Genomic DNA, 16,293 nt, shown 5'->3' with positions numbered 1-16,293 from the left:
AGCGGGCGGCGATGGACAACACGCGGCACTGCTCTCGCCCAATCATAACCATGAAGTTAAGCGTTCTGGCGCGATGGCAGAGCTAGGATGGGTGACCTCTGGGAAGACCTCGTGTCGCGACGTTTACGTAAATTATGGATAAAACAGTCGAAATAATTATTTTAATGAGTTAACCGTCTCCGGAGTAATCTGCGTCATACCCTTCCGCACAGAACCGGCTCACGACAACAAAAATCGATAAATGTTCCTAGAAATGAAAAGAAATTAGAAAGAAGGAAATTAACGAATGTAAAGCTATTATGATTCTGTTATACAATAAAAGGGACCAGAAATCGAATTCGAACTTTCCTAAGCGGGATTTCTCGAGGAAACGAAAGCCTTAACAGAATCGGTATAAATCGACAAAAGTAGCAGGGTCTTAGAGAAGGAAAGTTTGCTACAATCTCGTCAGCTCATTCTTTAGTAATGAGTCCTCGTCCGTTTGCCGTTTACAATCAAATTAGCCTACAATTTTGTCCAAATCCGGCAGTGCCCGAGCTACTTTCATTTCACTTGTCTTGTCCGGTCACGATCGAGATTCAGATGATTTGAGCCAAAAATCGTCTTTCAACAAGTAATCAAAATAAAAAAACACGAAAAAGGGTGCAACACGAGGACTTCCCAGGGGGTCACCATCCCAATACTGCTCTCGCCCAAGCACGCATAACTTCGGAGTTCGGAAGGGATCCGGTTGCATTAGTGCTGTATGATCGCACCCGACATTGAGTGGGATGTTTATTCTTATATCCTCGAGTACGTGTGGAGCGGGGCGACGATGGACAACACGCGGCACGCTCTCGTCCAATCATAACCATGAAGTTAAGCGTTCTAGCGCGATGGCAGAGCTACGATGGGCGACCTCTCCCGGAAGAACTCGTGTCGCGACCGTTTACGTAAATTATGGATAAAAGAGTTGAATAATTGTTTTTAATGAGTAAACCTTCTCCGGAGTAATCTGCGTCATACCCTTCCGCACAAAACCGCCTCAAGACAACAAAAATCGCAAAATATTCCCAGAAAAATAGAAAAAAAATAAGAAGAAGGTAATAGCGAATGTAAAGCTATTATTTGCCTGGGATACGATAAAATGGAACCGAAATAGAATTTCGAACTTCCAAAGCGGATTTCTCGAGGAAACAGAAGCTTAACAGAAGCGGTAAATCGTAAATTAGAGGGTCTTAGAGAAGGAATTTAGCTAAAATACCGCCAGCTCTGTGCGGAGTAATGATTCTCATCCGTTTGCCCGTTTACAATCAAATTAGCCTATAATTTTGTCCAAATCCGGTAGTGTTCGAGCTACGTTGATTTCACATGTCTTATCTCGTCCCGATCGAGATTCAGATGATTTGAGCCGAAAATCGTCTGTCAACAAGTAATAAAAATAGAAAAACATGAAAATCAGTGCAACACGAGGACTTCCAAGGGGGTCACCCATCCTAGTATTGCTCTCGCCCAAGCACGCTTAACTTCAGAGTTCTGAGGGATCCTATGCATTAGTGCTGGTATGATCGCACCCGGACAATGAGTGGGATGTTTATTCTTACATCCCTCGAGTACGTGTGGAGCGGGCGGCGATGGACAACACGCGGCATGCTCTCGCCCAATCATAACCATGAAGTTAAGCGTTCTGGCGCGATGGCAGAGCTAGGATGGTTGACCTCCCTGGGAAGTCCCCGTGTCGCGACCGTTTACGTAAATTAGGGCAAAAAACAGTCGAAATAATTGTTTTTAATGAGTTAACCGTCTCCGGAGTAATCTGCGTCTTACCCTTCCGCACAGAACCGGCTCACGACAACAAAAATCGTTAAATGTTCCCAGAAAATAAGAAAAAAATAAGATGAAGGAAATAGCGAATGTAAAGCTATTTATCGAGGAAACGAAAGCTTAACAGAAGCGGTAAATCGCAAATTAGAGGGTCTTAGAGAAGGAATTCGACTAAAATCTCGTCAGCTCGTTGCGTAGTAATGAGTCTCGTCCGTTTGCCCGTTTACAATCAAATGAGCCTACAATTTGTCCAAATCCGGCAGTGCCCGAGCTACTTTCATTTCACATGTCTTATCTGGTCCCGATCGAGATTCAGATGATTTGAGCCGAAAATAGTCTGTCAACAAGTAATCAAAAATAGAAAAACACGAAAAAGGGTGCAACACGAGGACTTCTCAGTGGGTCACCCACCCTAGTACTGCTCTCACCCAAGCACGCTTAACTTCGGAGTTTTGATGGGATCCGGTGCATTAGTGCTGGTATGATTGCACCCGACATTGAGTGGGATGTTTATTCTTATATCCCTCGAGTACGTGTGGAGCGAGCGGCGATGGACAACACGCGGCACTGCTCTCGCCCAATCATAACCATGAAGTTAAGCGTTCTGGCGCGATGGCAGAGCTAGGATGGGTGACCTCCCTGGGAAGACCTCGTGTCGCGACCGTTTACGTAAATTATGGATAAAACAGTCGAAATAATTGTTTTTAATGAGTTAATCGTCTCCGGAGTAATCTGCGTCATACCCTTCCGCACAGAACCGGCTCACGACAACAAAAATCGATAAATGTTCCCAGAAAATAGAAAAAAAAATAAGAAGAAGAAAGTAGGGAATGTAAAGCTATTATTATGCCTGGGATACGATAAAATGGAACCGGAATCGAATTTCGAACTTTCTAAACGGATTTCTCGAGGAAACAGAAGCTTAACAGAAGCGGAAAATCGCAAATTAGAGTGTCTTAGAGAAAGAATTCGGCTAAAATCTCGTCAGCTCATTGCGTAGTAATGAGTCTCGTCCGTTTGCCCGTTTACAATCAAATTAGCCTAGAATTTTGTCCAAATCCGGCAGTGCCCGAGCTATTATCATTTCACATGTCTTATTTGGTCCCGATCGAGATTCAGATGATTTGAGCCGAAACTCGTCTGTCAACAAGTAATCAGAAATAGAAAAACACGAAAAAAGGTGCAACACGAGGACTTCCCAGGGGGTCACCCATCCTAGTATTCCTCTCGCCCAAGCACGCTTAACTTAGAAGTTCTGATGGGATCCGGTGCATTAGTGCTTGTATGATCGCACCGGACATTAAGTGGGATGTTTATTCTTATATCCCTCGAGTACGTTTGGAGCGGGCGGCGATGGACAACACGCGGCACTGCTCTCGCCCAATCATAACCATGAAGTTAAGCGTTCTGGCGCGATGGCAGAGCTAGGATGGGTGACCACCCTGGGAAGACCTCGTGTCGCGACCGTTTACTTAAATTATGGATAAAACAGTCGAAATAATTGTTTTTAATGAGTTAACCGTGTCCGGTGTAATCTGCATCATACCTTTCCGCACAGAACCGGCTCACGACAACAAAAATCGATAAATGTTCCCAGAAAATAGAAAAAAAATAAGAAGAAGGAAATAACGAATGTAAAGCTATTATAATTCTTGGGATACGATAAAATGGAACCAGAATCGAATTTCGAACTTCCTAAGCGGATTTCTCGAGAAAACGATAGCTTAACAGAAGCGGTAAATCGCAAATTAGAGGGTCTTAGAGAAGGAATTCGGCTAAAATCTCGTCAGCTCATTGCGTAGTAATGAGTCTCGTCCGTTTGCTCGTTTACAATCAAATTAGCCTATAATTTTGTCCAAATCCGGCAGTGCCCGAGCTACTTTCATTTCACATGTCTTATCTGGTCTCGATCGAGATTCAGATGATTTGAGCCGAAAATCGTCTGTCAACAAGTAATCAAAAATAGAAAAACACGAAAAATGGTGGAACACGAGGACTTCCCAGGGGGTCACCCATCCTAGTATTCCTCTCGCCCAAGCACGCTTAACTTAGAAGTTCTGATGGGATCCGGTGCATTAGTGCTTGTATGATCGCACCGGACATTAAGTGGGATGTTTATTCTTATATCTCTCGAGTACGTTTCGAGCGGGCGGCGATGGACAACACGCGGCACTGCTCTCGCCCAATCATAACCATGAAGTTAAGCGTTCTGGCGCGATGGCAGAGCTAGGATGGGTGACCACCCTGGGAAGACCTCGTGTCGCGACCGTTTACCTAAATTATGGATAAAATAGTCGAAATAATTATTTTAATGAGTTAACCGTCTCCGGTGTAATCTGCGTCATACCCTTCCGCACAGAACCGGCTCACGACAACAAAAATCGATAAATGTTCCCAGAAAATAGAAAAAAAAATAAGAAGAAGGAAATAACGAATGTAAAGCTATTATTATTCTTGTGATACGATAAAATGGAACCAGAATCGAATTTCGAACTTCCTAAGCTGATTTCTCGAGGAAACGAAAGCTTAACAGAAGCGGTAAATCGCAAATTAGAGGGTCTAAGAGAAGGAATTCGGCTAAAATCTCGTTAGCTCATTGCGTAGTAATGAGTCTCGTCCGTTTGCCTGTTTACAATCAAATTAGCCTACAATTTTGTCCAAATCCGGCAGTGCCCGAGCTACTTTAATTTAACATGTCTTATCTGGTCCCGATTGAGATTCAGATGATTTGAGCCGAAAATCGTCTGTCAACAAATAATCATAAATAGAAAAACACGAAAAGGGTTGCAACACGAGGACTTCCCAGAGGGTCACCCATCCTAGTACTGCTCTCGCCCAAGCACGCTTAACTTCGGAGTTTTGATGGGATCCGGTGCATTAGTGCTGGTATGATCGCACCAGACATTGAGTGGGATGTTTATTCTTATATCCCTCGAGTACGTGTGGAGCGGGCGGCGATGGACAACACGCCGTACTGCTCTCGCCCAATCATAACCATGAAGTTAAGCGTTCTGGCGCGATGGCAGAGGTAGGATGGGTGACCTCCCTGGGAAGACCTCGTGTCGCTACCGTTTACGTAAATTATAGATAAAACAGTCGAAATAATTGTTTTTAATGAGTTGACCGTCTCCGGAGTAATTTGCGTCATACCCTTCCGCACATAACCGGCTCACGACAACAAAAATCGATAAATGTTCGCAGAAAATAAAAAAAATAAGAAGAAGGAAATAACGAATGTAAAGCTATTATTATTCTTAGGATACGATAAAATGGAACCTGAATCGAATTACGAACTTCCTAAGAGGATTTTTCGAGGAAACGAAAGCTTAACAGAAGCGGTAAATCGCAAATTAGAGGGTCTTAGAGAAGGAATTCGGCTAAAATCTCGTCAGCTCATTGCGTAGTAATGAGTCTCGTCCGTTTGCCCGTTTACAATCAAATTAGCCTACAATTTTGTCCAAATCCGGCAGTGCCCGAGCTACTTTCATTTCACTTGTCTTGTCTGGTCCCGATCGAGATTCAGATGATTTGAGCCGAAAATCTTTTTTCAACAAGTAATCAAAAATAGAAAAACACGAAAAAGGGTGCAACAGGAGGACTTCCCAAGGGGTCACCCATCCCAATACTGCTCTCGCCCAAGCACGCATAACTTCGGAGTTTTGAAGGGATCCGGTGCATTAGTGCTGGTATGATCGCACCCGACATTGAGTGGGATGTTTATTCTTATATCCCTCGAGTATGTGTGGAGCGGGCGGCGATGGACAACACGCGGCACTGCTCTCGCCCAATCATAACCATGAAGTTAAGCGTTGTGGCTCGATGGCAGAGGTAGGATGGGTGACCTCCCTGGGAAGACCTCGTGTCGCTACCGTTTACGTAAATTATAGATAAAACAATCGAAATAATTGTTTTTAATGAGTTAACCGTCTCCGGAGTAATCTGCGTCATACCCTTCCGCACAGAACCGGCTCACGACAACAAAAATCGATAAATGTTCCCAGAAAATATAAAAAAAATAAGAAGAAGAAAGTAGCGAATGTAAAGCTATTATTATGCCTGGGATACGATAAAATGGAACCGGAATCGAATTTCGAACTTTCTAAACGGATTTCTCGAGGAAACAAAAGCTTAACAGAAGCGGAAAATCACAAATTAGAGTGTCTTAGAGAAAGAATTCGGCTAAAATCTCGTCAGCTCATTGCGTAGTAATGAGTCTCGTCCGTTTGCCCGTTTACAATCAAATTAGCCTACAATTTTGTCAAAATCCGGCATTGCCTGAGCTACTTTCATTTCACATGTCTTATCTGGTCTCGATCGAGATTCAGATGATTTGAGCCGAAAATCGTCTGTCAACAAGTAATCAAAAATAGAAAAAAAAGAAAAGGAGTGCAAAACGAGGACTTCCCAGGGGGTCACCCATCCTAGTACTGCGCTTTCGCCCAAGCACGCTTAATTTCGGAGTTCTGATGGGATCCGGTGCATTAGTGCTGGTATGATCGCACCCGACATTGAGTGGGATGTTTATTCTTATATCCCTCGAAGACGTGTTGAGCGGGCGGCGATGGACAACACGCGGCACTACTCTCGCCCAATCATAACCATGAAGTTAAGCGTTCTGGCGCGATGGCAGAGTTAGGATGGGTGACCTCCCTGGGAAGACCTCGTGTCGCGACCGTTTACGTAAATTATTGATGAAACAGTCGAAATAATTGTTTTTAATGAGTTAACCGTCTCCGGTGTAATCTGCGTCATACCCTTCCGCACAGAACCGGCTCACGACAACAAAAATCGATAAATGTTCCCAGAAAATAGAAAAAAAATAAGAAGAAGGAAATAAAGAATGTAAAGCTATTATTATGCCTCGGATACGATAAAATGGAACCGGAATCGAATTTCGAACTTCCTAAGAGGATTTCTCGAAAAAACGATAGCTTAACAGAAGCGGTAAATCGCAAATTAGAGGGTCTTAGAGAAGGAATTTGGCTAAAATCTCGTTAGCTCATTGCGTAGTAATAAGTCTCGTCCGTTTGCTCGTTTACAATCAAATTAGCCTACAATTTTGTCCAAATCCGGCAGTGCCCGAGCTACTTTCATTTCACATGTCTTATCTGGTCTCGATCGAGATTCAGATGATTTGAGCCGAAAATCGTCTGTCAACAAATAATCAAAAATAGAAAAACACGAAAAAGGGTGGAACACGAGGACTTCCCAGGGGGTCACCCATCCTAGTATTCCTCATGTCTAAGCACGCTTAACTTAGAAGTTCTGATGGGATCCGGTGCATTAGTGCTTGTATGATCGCACCGGACATTAAGTAGGATGTTTATTCTTATATCCCTCGAGTACGTTTGGAGCGGGCGGCGATGGACAACACGCGGCACTGCTCTCGCCCAATCATAACCATGAAGTTAAGCGTTCTGGCGCGATGGCAGAGCTAGGATGGGTGACCACTCTGGGAAGACCTCGTGTCGCGACCGTTTACTTAAATTATGGATAAAATAGTCGAAATAATTATTTTAATGAGTTAACCGTCTCCGGTGTAATCTGCGTCATACCCTTCCGCACAGAACCGGCTCACGACAACAAAAATCGATAAATGTTCCTAGAAAATAGAAAAAGAAATTAGAAGAAGAAAATAACGAATGTAAAGCTATTATTATTCTTGTGATACAATAAAATGGAACCAGAATCGAATTTCGAACTTCCTAAGCGGATTTCTCGAGGAAACGAAAGCTTAACAGAAGCGGTAAATCGCAAATTAGAGGGTCTTAGAGAAGAAATTTTGCTAAAATCTCGTCAGCTCATTCTTTAGTAATGAGTCTCGTCCGTTTGCCCGTTTACAATCAAATTAGCCTACAATTTTGTCCAAATCCGGCAGTGCCCGAGCTACTTTCATTTCACTTGTCTTGTCCGGTCCCGATCGAGATTCAGATGATTTGAGCCAAAAATCGTCTTTCAACAAGTAATCAAAAATAGAAAAACACGAAAAAGGGTGCAACACGAGGACTTCCCAGGGGGTCACCCATCCCAATACTGCTCTCGCCCAAGCACGCATAACTTCGGAGTTCGGAAGGGATCCGGTGCATTAGTGCTGGTATGATCGCACCCGACATTGAGTGGGATGTTTATTCTTATATCCTCGAGTACGTGAGGAGCGGGCGACGATGGACAACACGCGGCACTGCTCTCGTCCAATCATAACCATGAAGTTAAGCGTTCTAGCGCGATGGCAGAGCTACGATGGGCGACCTCTCCGGGAAGACCTCGTGTCGCGACCGTTTACGTAAATTATGGATAAAAGAGTTGAAATAATTGTTTTTAATGAGTAAACCTTCTCCGGAGTAATCTGCGTCATACCCTTCCGCACAAAACCGCCTCAAGACAACAAAAATCGCAAAATATTCCCAGAAAATAGAAAAAAAATAAGAAGAAGGTAATAGCGAATGTAAAGCTATTATTATGCCTGGGATACGATAAAATGGAACCGAAATAGAATTTCGAACTTCCAAAGCGGATTTCTCGAGGAAACAGAAGCTTAACAGAAGCGGTAAATCGTAAATTAGAGGGTCTTAGAGAAGGAATTTAGCTAAAATACCGCCAGCTCTGTGCGGAGTAATGATTCTCATCCGTTTGCCCGTTTACAATCAAATTAGCCTATAATTTTGTCCAAATCCGGTAGTGTTCGAGCTACGTTGATTTCACATGTCTTATCTCGTCCCGATCGAGATTCAGATGATTTGAGCCGAAAATCGTCTGTCAACAAGTAATAAAAAATAGAAAAACATGAAAAGCAGTGCAACACGAGGACTTCCAAGGGGGTCACCCATCCTAGTATTGCTCTCGCCCAAGCACGCTTAACTTCAGAGTTCTGATGGGATCCTATGCATTAGTGCTGGTATGATCGCACCCGGACAATGAGTGGGATGTTTATTCTTACATCCCTCGAGTACGTGTGGAGCGGGCGGCGATGGACAACACGCGGCACTGCTCTCGCCCAATCATAACCATGAAGTTAAGCGTTCTGGCGCGATGGCAGAGCTAGGATGGTTGACCTCCCTGGGAAGTCCCCGTGTCGCGACCGTTTACGTAAATTAGGGCAAAAACAGTCGAAATAATTGTTTTTAATGAGTTAACCGTCTCCGGAGTAATCTGCGTCTTACCCTTCCGCACAGAACCGGCTCACGACAACAAAAATCGTTAAATGTTCCCAGAAAATAAGAAAAAAATAAGATGAAGGAAATAGCGAATGTAAAGCTATTTATCGAGGAAACGAAAGCTTAACAGAAGCGGTAAATCGCAAATTAGAGGGTCTTAGAGAAGGAATTCGACTAAAATCTCGTCAGCTCGTTGCGTAGTAATGAGTCTCGTCCGTTTGCCCGTTTACAATCAAATGAGCCTACAATTTTGTCCAAATCCGGCAGTGCCCGAGCTACTTTCATTTCACATGTCTTATCTGGTCCCGATCGAGATTCAGATGATTTGAGCCGAAAATAGTCTGTCAACAAGTAATCAAAAATAGAAAAAAACGAAAAAGGGTGCAACACGAGGACTTCTCAGTGGGTCACCCACCCTAGTACTGCTCTCACCCAAGCACGCTTAACTTCGGAGTTTTGATGGGATCCGGTGCATTAGTGCTGGTATGATTGCACCCGACATTGAGTGGGATGTTTATTCTTATATCCCTCGAGTACGTGTGGAGCGAGCGGCGATGGACAACACGCGGCACTGCTCTCGCCCAATCATAACCATGAAGTTAAGCGTTCTGGCGCGATGGCAGAGCTAGGATAGGTGACCTGCCTGGGAAGACCTCGTGGTGCGACCGTTTACGTAAATTATGGATAAAACAGTCGAAATAATTGTTTTTAATGAGTTATCCGTCTCCGGAGTAATCTGCGTCATACACTTTCGCACAGAAACGGCTCACGACAACAAAAATCGATAAATGTACCTAGAAAATAGAAAAAAAATAAGAAGAAGGAAATAGCGAATGTAAAGCTATTATTATGCCTGAGATACGATAAAATGGAACGGAAATCGAATTTTGGACTTCCTAAATGGATTTCTCGAGGAAACTGAAGCTTAACAGAAGCGGAAAATCGCAAATTAGAGGGTCTTAGAGAAGGAATTCGGCTAAAATCTCACCAGCTCATTGCGGAGTAACATTTCTCGTTCGTTTGCCCGTTTACAATCAAATTAGCCTACAATTTTGTCCAAATACGGCAGTGCCCGAGATACGTTGATTTCAGTCGAAATATTTGTTTTTATTGAGTTAACCGTCTCCGGAGTAATCTGCGTCATACCCTTCCGCACAGAACCGGCTCACGACAACAAAAATCGATAATTGTTCCCTGAAAATTGAAAAAAAAAATAAGAAGAAGGAAATAACGAATGTAAAGCTATTATTATGCTTGGGATACGATAAAATGGAACCGCAATCGAATTTCGAACTTCCTAAGAAGATTTCTCGAGGAAACGAAAGCTTAACAGAAGCGGTAAATCGCAAATTAGAGGGTCTTAGAGAAGGAATTCGGCTAAAATCTCGTCAGCTCATTCCTTAGTAGTGAGTCTCGTCCGTTTGCCCGTTTACAATCAAATTAGCCTACAATTTTGTCCAAATTCGGCAGTGCCCGAGCTACTTTCATTTCACATGTCTTATCTGGTCCCGATCGAGATTCAGATGATTTGAGCCGAAAATCGTCTGTCAACAAGTAATCAAAAATAGAAAAACACGAAAAGGGTTGTAACACGAAAACTTTCCAGGGGGTCACCCATCCTAGTACTGCTCTCGCCCAAACACGCGACACTGCTCTCGCCCAATCATAACCATGAAGTTAAGCGTACTAGCGCGATGGCATAGGTAGGATGGGTGACCTCCCTGGGAAGACCTCGTGTCGCGACCGTTTACGTAAATTATGGATAAAACAGTCGAAATAATTGTTTTTAATGAGTTAACCGTCTCCGGAGTAATCTGCGTAATACCCTTCGGCACAGAACCGGCTCACGACAACAAATATCGATAAATGTTCCCAGAAAATAGAAAAAAATAAGAAGAAGAAAATAACGAATGTAAAGCTATTATTATGCCTGGGATACGATAAAATGGAACCGGAATCGAATTTCGAACTCCTAAGCGGATTTCATGATGAAACCAAAGCTTAACAGAAGCGTTAAATCGCAAATTAGAGGGTCTTAGAGAAGGAATTCGGCTAAAATCTCGTCAGCTCATTGCGTAATAATGAGTCTCGTCCGTTTGCCCGTTTACAATCAAATTAGCCTACAATTTTGTCCAAATCCGGCAGTGCCCGAGCTACTTTCATTTCACATGTTTTATCTGGTCCCGATCGAGATTCAGATGATTTGAGCCGAAAATCGTCTATCAACAAGTAATCAAAAATAGAAAAACACGAAAAGGGTGCAACACGAGGACTTCCCAGGGGGTCACCCATCCTAGTACTGCTCTCACCCAAGCAAGCTTACCTTCGTAGTTCTGATGGGATCCGGTGCATTAGTGCTGGTATGATCGCACCCGAAATTGAGTGAGATGTTTATTCTTATATCCCTCGAGTACGTGTGGAGCGGGCGGCGATGGACAACACGCGGCACTGCTCTCGCCCAATCATAACCATGAAGTTAAGCGTTCTGCGCGATGGCAGAGGTAGGATGGGTGACCTCCCTGGGAAGACCTCGTGTCGCGACCGTTTACGTAAATTATGGATAAAACAGTCGAAATAATTGTTTTTAATGAGTTAACCGTCTCCGGAGTAATCTGCGTAATCCCCTTCGGCATAGAACCGGCTCACGACAACAAATATCGATAAATGTTCCCAGAAAATAGAAAAAAATAAGAAGAAGAAAATAACGAATGTAAAGCTATTATTATGCCTGGGATATGATAAAATGGAACCGGAATCGAATTTCGAACTTCCTAAGCGGATTTCATGATGAAACGAAAGCTTAACAGAAGCGTTAAATCGCAAATTAGAGGGTCTTAGAGATGAAATTCGGCTAAAATCTCGTCAGCTCATTGCGTAATAATGAGTCTCGTCCGTTTGCCCGTTTACAATTAAATTAGCCTACAATTTTGTCCAAATCCGGCAGTGCCCGAGCTACTTTCATTTCACATGTCTTATCTGGTCCCGATCGAGATTCAGATGATTTGAGCCGAAAATCGTCTATCAACAAGTAATCAAAAATAGAAAAACACGAAAAGGGTGCAACACGAGGACTTCCCAGGGGGTCACCGATCCTAGTACAGCTCTCACCCAAGCAAGCTTAACTTCGTAGTTCTGATGGGATCCGGTGCATTAGTGCCGGTATGATCGCACCCGACATTGAGTGGGATGTTTATTCTTATATCCCTCGAGTACGTGTGGAGCGGACGGCGATGGACAACACGCGGCACTGCTTTCGCCCAATCATAACCATGAAGTTAAGCGTTCTGGCGCGATGGCAAAGCGAGGATGGGTGACCTCCCTAGGAAGACCTCGTGTCGCGACCGGTTACGTAAATTATGAATAAAAAAGTCGAAATAATTGTTTTTAATGAGTTAACCGTCTCCGGAGTAATCTGCGTCATACCCTTCCGCACAGAACCGGCTCAGGACAACAAAAATCGATTAATGTTCCCAGAAAATAGAAAAAAAAATAAGAAGAAGGAAATAACGAATGTAAGGCTATTATTATGCCTGGGATACGATAAAATGGAACCGGAATCGAATTTCGAACTTCCTAAGCTGATTTCTCGAGGAAACGAAAGCTTAACAGAAGCGTTTAATCGCAAATTAGAGGGTCTTAGAGAAGGAATTCGGCTAAAATCTCGTCAGCTCATTGCGTAGTAATGAGTCTCGTCCGTTTGCCCGTTTACAATCAAATTAGCCTACAATTTTGTCCAAATCCGGCAGTGCCCGAGCTACTTTCATTTCACATGTCTTATCTGGTCTTGATCGAAATTCAGATGATTTGAGCCGAAATTCGTCTACCAACAAGTAATCAAAAATAGAAAAACACGAAAATGGTTGCAAAACGAGAACTTCCCAGGGGGTCACCCATCCTAGTACTGCTCTGGCCCAAGCACGCTTTACTTCGGAGTTCCGATGGGATCCGGTGCATTAGTGCTGGTATGATCGCACCCGAAATTGAGTGGGATTTTTATTCTTATATCCCTCGAGTACGTGTGGAGCGGGCGGCGATGGACAACACGCGGCACTGCTCTCGCCCAATCATAACCATGAAGGTAAGCGTTCTGGCGCGATGGCAGAGGTAGGATGGGTGACCTCCCTGGGAAGACCTCGTGTCGCTACCGTTTACGTAAATTATAGATAAAACAGTCGAAATAATTGTTTTTAATGAGTTGACCATCTCCGGAGTAATCTGCGTCATACCCTTCCGCACAGAACCGGCTCACGACAACAAATATCGATAAATGTTCCCAGAAAATAGAAAAAAAATAAGAAAAAGGAAATAACGAATGTAAAGCTATTATTATGCCTGGGATACGATAAAATGGAACCGGAATCGAATTTCGAACTTCCTAAGCGGATTTCATGATGAAACGAAAGCTTAACAGAAGCGTTAAATCGCAAATTAGAGGGTCTTAGAGAAGAAATTCGGCTAAAATCTCGTCAGCTCATTGCGTAATAATGAGTCTCGTCCGTTTGCCTGTTTACAATCAAATTAGCCTACAATTTTGTCCAAATCCGGCAGTGCCCGAGCTACTTTCATTTCACATGTTTTATCTGGTCCCGATCGAGATTCAGATGATTTGAGCCGAAAATCGTCTCTCAACAAGTAATCAAAAATAGAAAAACACGAAAAGGGTGCAACACGAGGACTTCCCAGGGGGTCACCCATTCTAGTACTGCTCTCACCCAAGCAAGCTTAACTTCGTAGTTCTGATGGGATCCGGTGCATTAGTGCTGGTATGATCGCACCCGACATTGAGTGGGATGTTTATTCTTATATCCCTCGAGTACGTGTGGAGCGGGCGGCGATGGACAACACGCGGCACTGCTCTCGCCCAATCATAACCATGAAGTTATGCGTTCTGGCGCGATGGCAGAGGTAGGATGGGTGACCTCCCTGGGAAGATCTCGTGTCGCGACCGTTTACGTAAATTATGGATAAAACAGTCGAAATAATTGTTTTTAATGAGTTAACCGTCTCCGGAGTAATCTGCGTCATACCCTTCCGCACAGAACCGGCTCACGACAACAAATATCGATAAATGTTCCCAGAAAATAGAAAAAAAATAAGAAGAAGGAAATAACGAATGTAAAGCTATTATTATGCTTGGGATACGATAAAATGGAACCGGAATCGAATTTCGAACTTCCTAAGCGGATTTCATGATGAAACGAAAGCTTAACAGAAGCGTTAAATCGCAAATTAGAGGGTCTTAGAGAAGGAATTCGGCTAAAATCTCGTCAGCTCATTGCGTAATAATGAGTCTCGTCCGTTTGCCCGTTTACAATCAAATTAGCCTACAATTTTGTCCAAATCTGGCAGTGCCCGAGCTACTTTCATTTCACATGTCTTATCTGGTCCCGATCGAGATTCAGATGATTTGAGCCGAAAATCGTCTATCAACAAGTAATCAAAAATAGAAAAACACGAAAAGGGTGCAACACGAGGACTTCCCAGGGGGTCACCGATCCTAGTACTGCTCTCCCCAAGCAAGCTTAACTTCGTAGTTCTGATGGGATCCGGTGCATTAGTGCCGGTATGATCGCACCCGACATTGAGTGGGATGTTTATTCTTATATCCCTCGAGTACGTGTGGAGCGGGCGGCGATGGACAACACGCGGCACTGCTCTCGCCCAATCATAACCATGAAGTTAAGCGTTCTGGCGCGATGGCAGAGCTAGGATGGGTGACCTCCCTAGGAAGACCTCGTGTCGCGATCGGTTACGTAAATTATGAATAAAACAGTCGAAATAATTGTTTTTAATGAGTTAACCGTCTCCGGAGTAATCTGCGTCATACCCTTCCGCACAGAACCGGCTCAGGACAACAAAAATCGATTAATGTTCCCAGAAAATAGAAAAAAAAATAAGAAGAAGGAAATAACGAATGTAAAGCTATTATTATGCCTGGGATACGATAAAATGGAACCGGAATCGAATTTCGAACTTCCTAAGCGGATTTCTCGAGGAAACGAAAGCTTAACAGAAGCGTTAATCGCAAATTAGAGGGTCTTAGAGAAGGAATTCGGCTAAAATCTCGTCAGCTCATTGCGTAGTAATGAGTCTCGTCCGTTTGCCCGTTTACAATCAAATTAGCCTACAATTTTGTCCAAATCCGGCAGTGCCCGAGCTACTTTCATTTCACATGTCTTATCTGGTCTCGATCGAAATTCAGATGATTTGAGCCGAAAATCGTCTGTCAACAAGTAATCAAAAATAGAAAAACACGAAAAGGGTTGCAACACGAGGACTTCCCAGGGGGTCACCCATCCTAGTACTGCTCTCGCCCAAGCACGCTTAACTTCGAAGTTCTGATGGGATCCGGTGCATTAGTGCTGGTATGATCGCACCCGACATTGAGTGGGATGTTTATTCTTATATCCCTCGAGTACGTGTGGAGCGGGCGGCGATGGACAACACGCGGCACTGCTCTCGCCCAATCATAACCATGAAGTTAAGCGTTCTGGCGCGATGGCAGAGGTAGGATGGGTGACCTCCCTGGGAAGATCTCGTGTCGCGACCGTTTACGTAAATTATGGATAAAACAGTCGAAATAATTGTTTTTAATGAGTTAACCGTCTCCGGAGTAATCTGCGTCATACCCTTCCGCACAGAACCGGCTCACGACAACAAATATCGATAAATGTTCCCAGAAAATAGAAAAAAAATAAGAAAAAGGAAATAACGAATGTAAAGCTATTATTATGCCTGGGATACGATAAAATGGAACCGGAATCGAATTTCGAACTTCCTAAGCGGATTTCATGATGAAACGAAAGCTTAACAGAAGCGTTAAATCGCAAATTAGAGGGTCTTAGAGAAGGAATTCGGCTAAAATCTCGTCAGCTCATTGCGTAATAATGAGTCTCGTCCGTTTGCCCGTTTACAATCAAATTAGCCTACAATTTTGTCCAAATCCGGCAGTGCCCGAGCTACTTTCATTTCACATGTCTTATCTGGTCCCGATCGAGATTCAGATGATTTGAGCCGAAAATCGTCTATCAACAAGTAATCAAAAATAGAAAAACACGAAAAGGGTGCAACACGAGGACTTCCCAGGGGGTCACCGATCCTAGTACTGCTCTCCCCCAAGCAAGCTTAACTTCGTAGTTCTGATGGGATCCGGTGCATTAGTGCCGGTATGATCGCACCCGACATTGAGTGGGATGTTTATTCTTATATCCCTCGAGTACGTGTGGAGCGGGCGGCGATGGACAACACGCGGCACTGCTCTCGCCCAATCATAACCAAGAAGTTAAGCGTTCTGGCGCGATGGCAGAGCTAGGATGGGTGACCTTTCTAGGAAGAC

At 43.7% G+C, this 16,293-nt stretch overlaps 14 non-coding genes and 5 pseudogenes across 14 annotated transcripts; all 19 read right to left on the bottom strand.

Moving 5' to 3' along the window:
* Positions 1–639: 639 nt before the first annotated feature.
* On the bottom strand, positions 640–757 carry LOC142511947 (5S ribosomal RNA; annotated as a pseudogene).
* Positions 758–1,437: 680 nt separating this feature from the next.
* Positions 1,438–1,555, bottom strand: LOC142511817 (5S ribosomal RNA; annotated as a pseudogene).
* A 622-nt stretch (positions 1,556–2,177) lies between these two features.
* On the bottom strand, positions 2,178–2,296 carry LOC142515504 (5S ribosomal RNA). The gene has a single exon (XR_012811347.1). It is a non-coding gene; the product is annotated as a 5S ribosomal RNA (ribosomal RNA).
* Positions 2,297–2,980: 684 nt separating this feature from the next.
* Positions 2,981–3,099, bottom strand: LOC142508805 (5S ribosomal RNA). The gene has a single exon (XR_012807008.1). It is a non-coding gene; the product is annotated as a 5S ribosomal RNA (ribosomal RNA).
* Positions 3,100–3,782: 683 nt separating this feature from the next.
* LOC142510888 (5S ribosomal RNA) lies at positions 3,783–3,901 on the bottom strand (annotated as a pseudogene).
* Positions 3,902–4,584: 683 nt separating this feature from the next.
* LOC142514921 (5S ribosomal RNA) lies at positions 4,585–4,703 on the bottom strand. The gene has a single exon (XR_012810793.1). It is a non-coding gene; the product is annotated as a 5S ribosomal RNA (ribosomal RNA).
* Positions 4,704–5,384: 681 nt separating this feature from the next.
* On the bottom strand, positions 5,385–5,503 carry LOC142509449 (5S ribosomal RNA). Its single transcript, XR_012807622.1, has one exon. It is a non-coding gene; the product is annotated as a 5S ribosomal RNA (ribosomal RNA).
* Positions 5,504–6,186: 683 nt separating this feature from the next.
* Positions 6,187–6,307, bottom strand: LOC142506725 (5S ribosomal RNA). The gene has a single exon (XR_012805007.1). It is a non-coding gene; the product is annotated as a 5S ribosomal RNA (ribosomal RNA).
* Positions 6,308–6,990: 683 nt separating this feature from the next.
* Positions 6,991–7,109, bottom strand: LOC142512112 (5S ribosomal RNA; annotated as a pseudogene).
* Positions 7,110–7,792: 683 nt separating this feature from the next.
* On the bottom strand, positions 7,793–7,911 carry LOC142514837 (5S ribosomal RNA). Its single transcript, XR_012810714.1, has one exon. It is a non-coding gene; the product is annotated as a 5S ribosomal RNA (ribosomal RNA).
* Positions 7,912–8,593: 682 nt separating this feature from the next.
* On the bottom strand, positions 8,594–8,712 carry LOC142508478 (5S ribosomal RNA). Its single transcript, XR_012806689.1, has one exon. It is a non-coding gene; the product is annotated as a 5S ribosomal RNA (ribosomal RNA).
* A 623-nt stretch (positions 8,713–9,335) lies between these two features.
* On the bottom strand, positions 9,336–9,454 carry LOC142515503 (5S ribosomal RNA). The gene has a single exon (XR_012811346.1). It is a non-coding gene; the product is annotated as a 5S ribosomal RNA (ribosomal RNA).
* A 1,758-nt stretch (positions 9,455–11,212) lies between these two features.
* On the bottom strand, positions 11,213–11,331 carry LOC142506576 (5S ribosomal RNA). The gene has a single exon (XR_012804865.1). It is a non-coding gene; the product is annotated as a 5S ribosomal RNA (ribosomal RNA).
* Positions 11,332–12,011: 680 nt separating this feature from the next.
* LOC142509320 (5S ribosomal RNA) lies at positions 12,012–12,130 on the bottom strand. The gene has a single exon (XR_012807500.1). It is a non-coding gene; the product is annotated as a 5S ribosomal RNA (ribosomal RNA).
* Positions 12,131–12,814: 684 nt separating this feature from the next.
* On the bottom strand, positions 12,815–12,933 carry LOC142516650 (5S ribosomal RNA). Its single transcript, XR_012812434.1, has one exon. It is a non-coding gene; the product is annotated as a 5S ribosomal RNA (ribosomal RNA).
* A 682-nt stretch (positions 12,934–13,615) lies between these two features.
* LOC142517054 (5S ribosomal RNA) lies at positions 13,616–13,734 on the bottom strand. Its single transcript, XR_012812816.1, has one exon. It is a non-coding gene; the product is annotated as a 5S ribosomal RNA (ribosomal RNA).
* A 682-nt stretch (positions 13,735–14,416) lies between these two features.
* LOC142511395 (5S ribosomal RNA) lies at positions 14,417–14,534 on the bottom strand (annotated as a pseudogene).
* Positions 14,535–15,217: 683 nt separating this feature from the next.
* On the bottom strand, positions 15,218–15,336 carry LOC142512977 (5S ribosomal RNA). The gene has a single exon (XR_012808948.1). It is a non-coding gene; the product is annotated as a 5S ribosomal RNA (ribosomal RNA).
* Positions 15,337–16,018: 682 nt separating this feature from the next.
* On the bottom strand, positions 16,019–16,137 carry LOC142509690 (5S ribosomal RNA). The gene has a single exon (XR_012807851.1). It is a non-coding gene; the product is annotated as a 5S ribosomal RNA (ribosomal RNA).
* Between the last annotated feature and the right edge of the window lie 156 nt (positions 16,138–16,293).

This window comes from Primulina tabacum, chromosome 10 (genome assembly GCF_025594145.1).
Source record: "Primulina tabacum isolate GXHZ01 chromosome 10, ASM2559414v2, whole genome shotgun sequence".
Lineage (NCBI taxonomy): Eukaryota > Viridiplantae > Streptophyta > Magnoliopsida > Lamiales > Gesneriaceae > Primulina > Primulina tabacum.
This window is presented reverse-complemented; position numbering and strand designations above follow the sequence as displayed.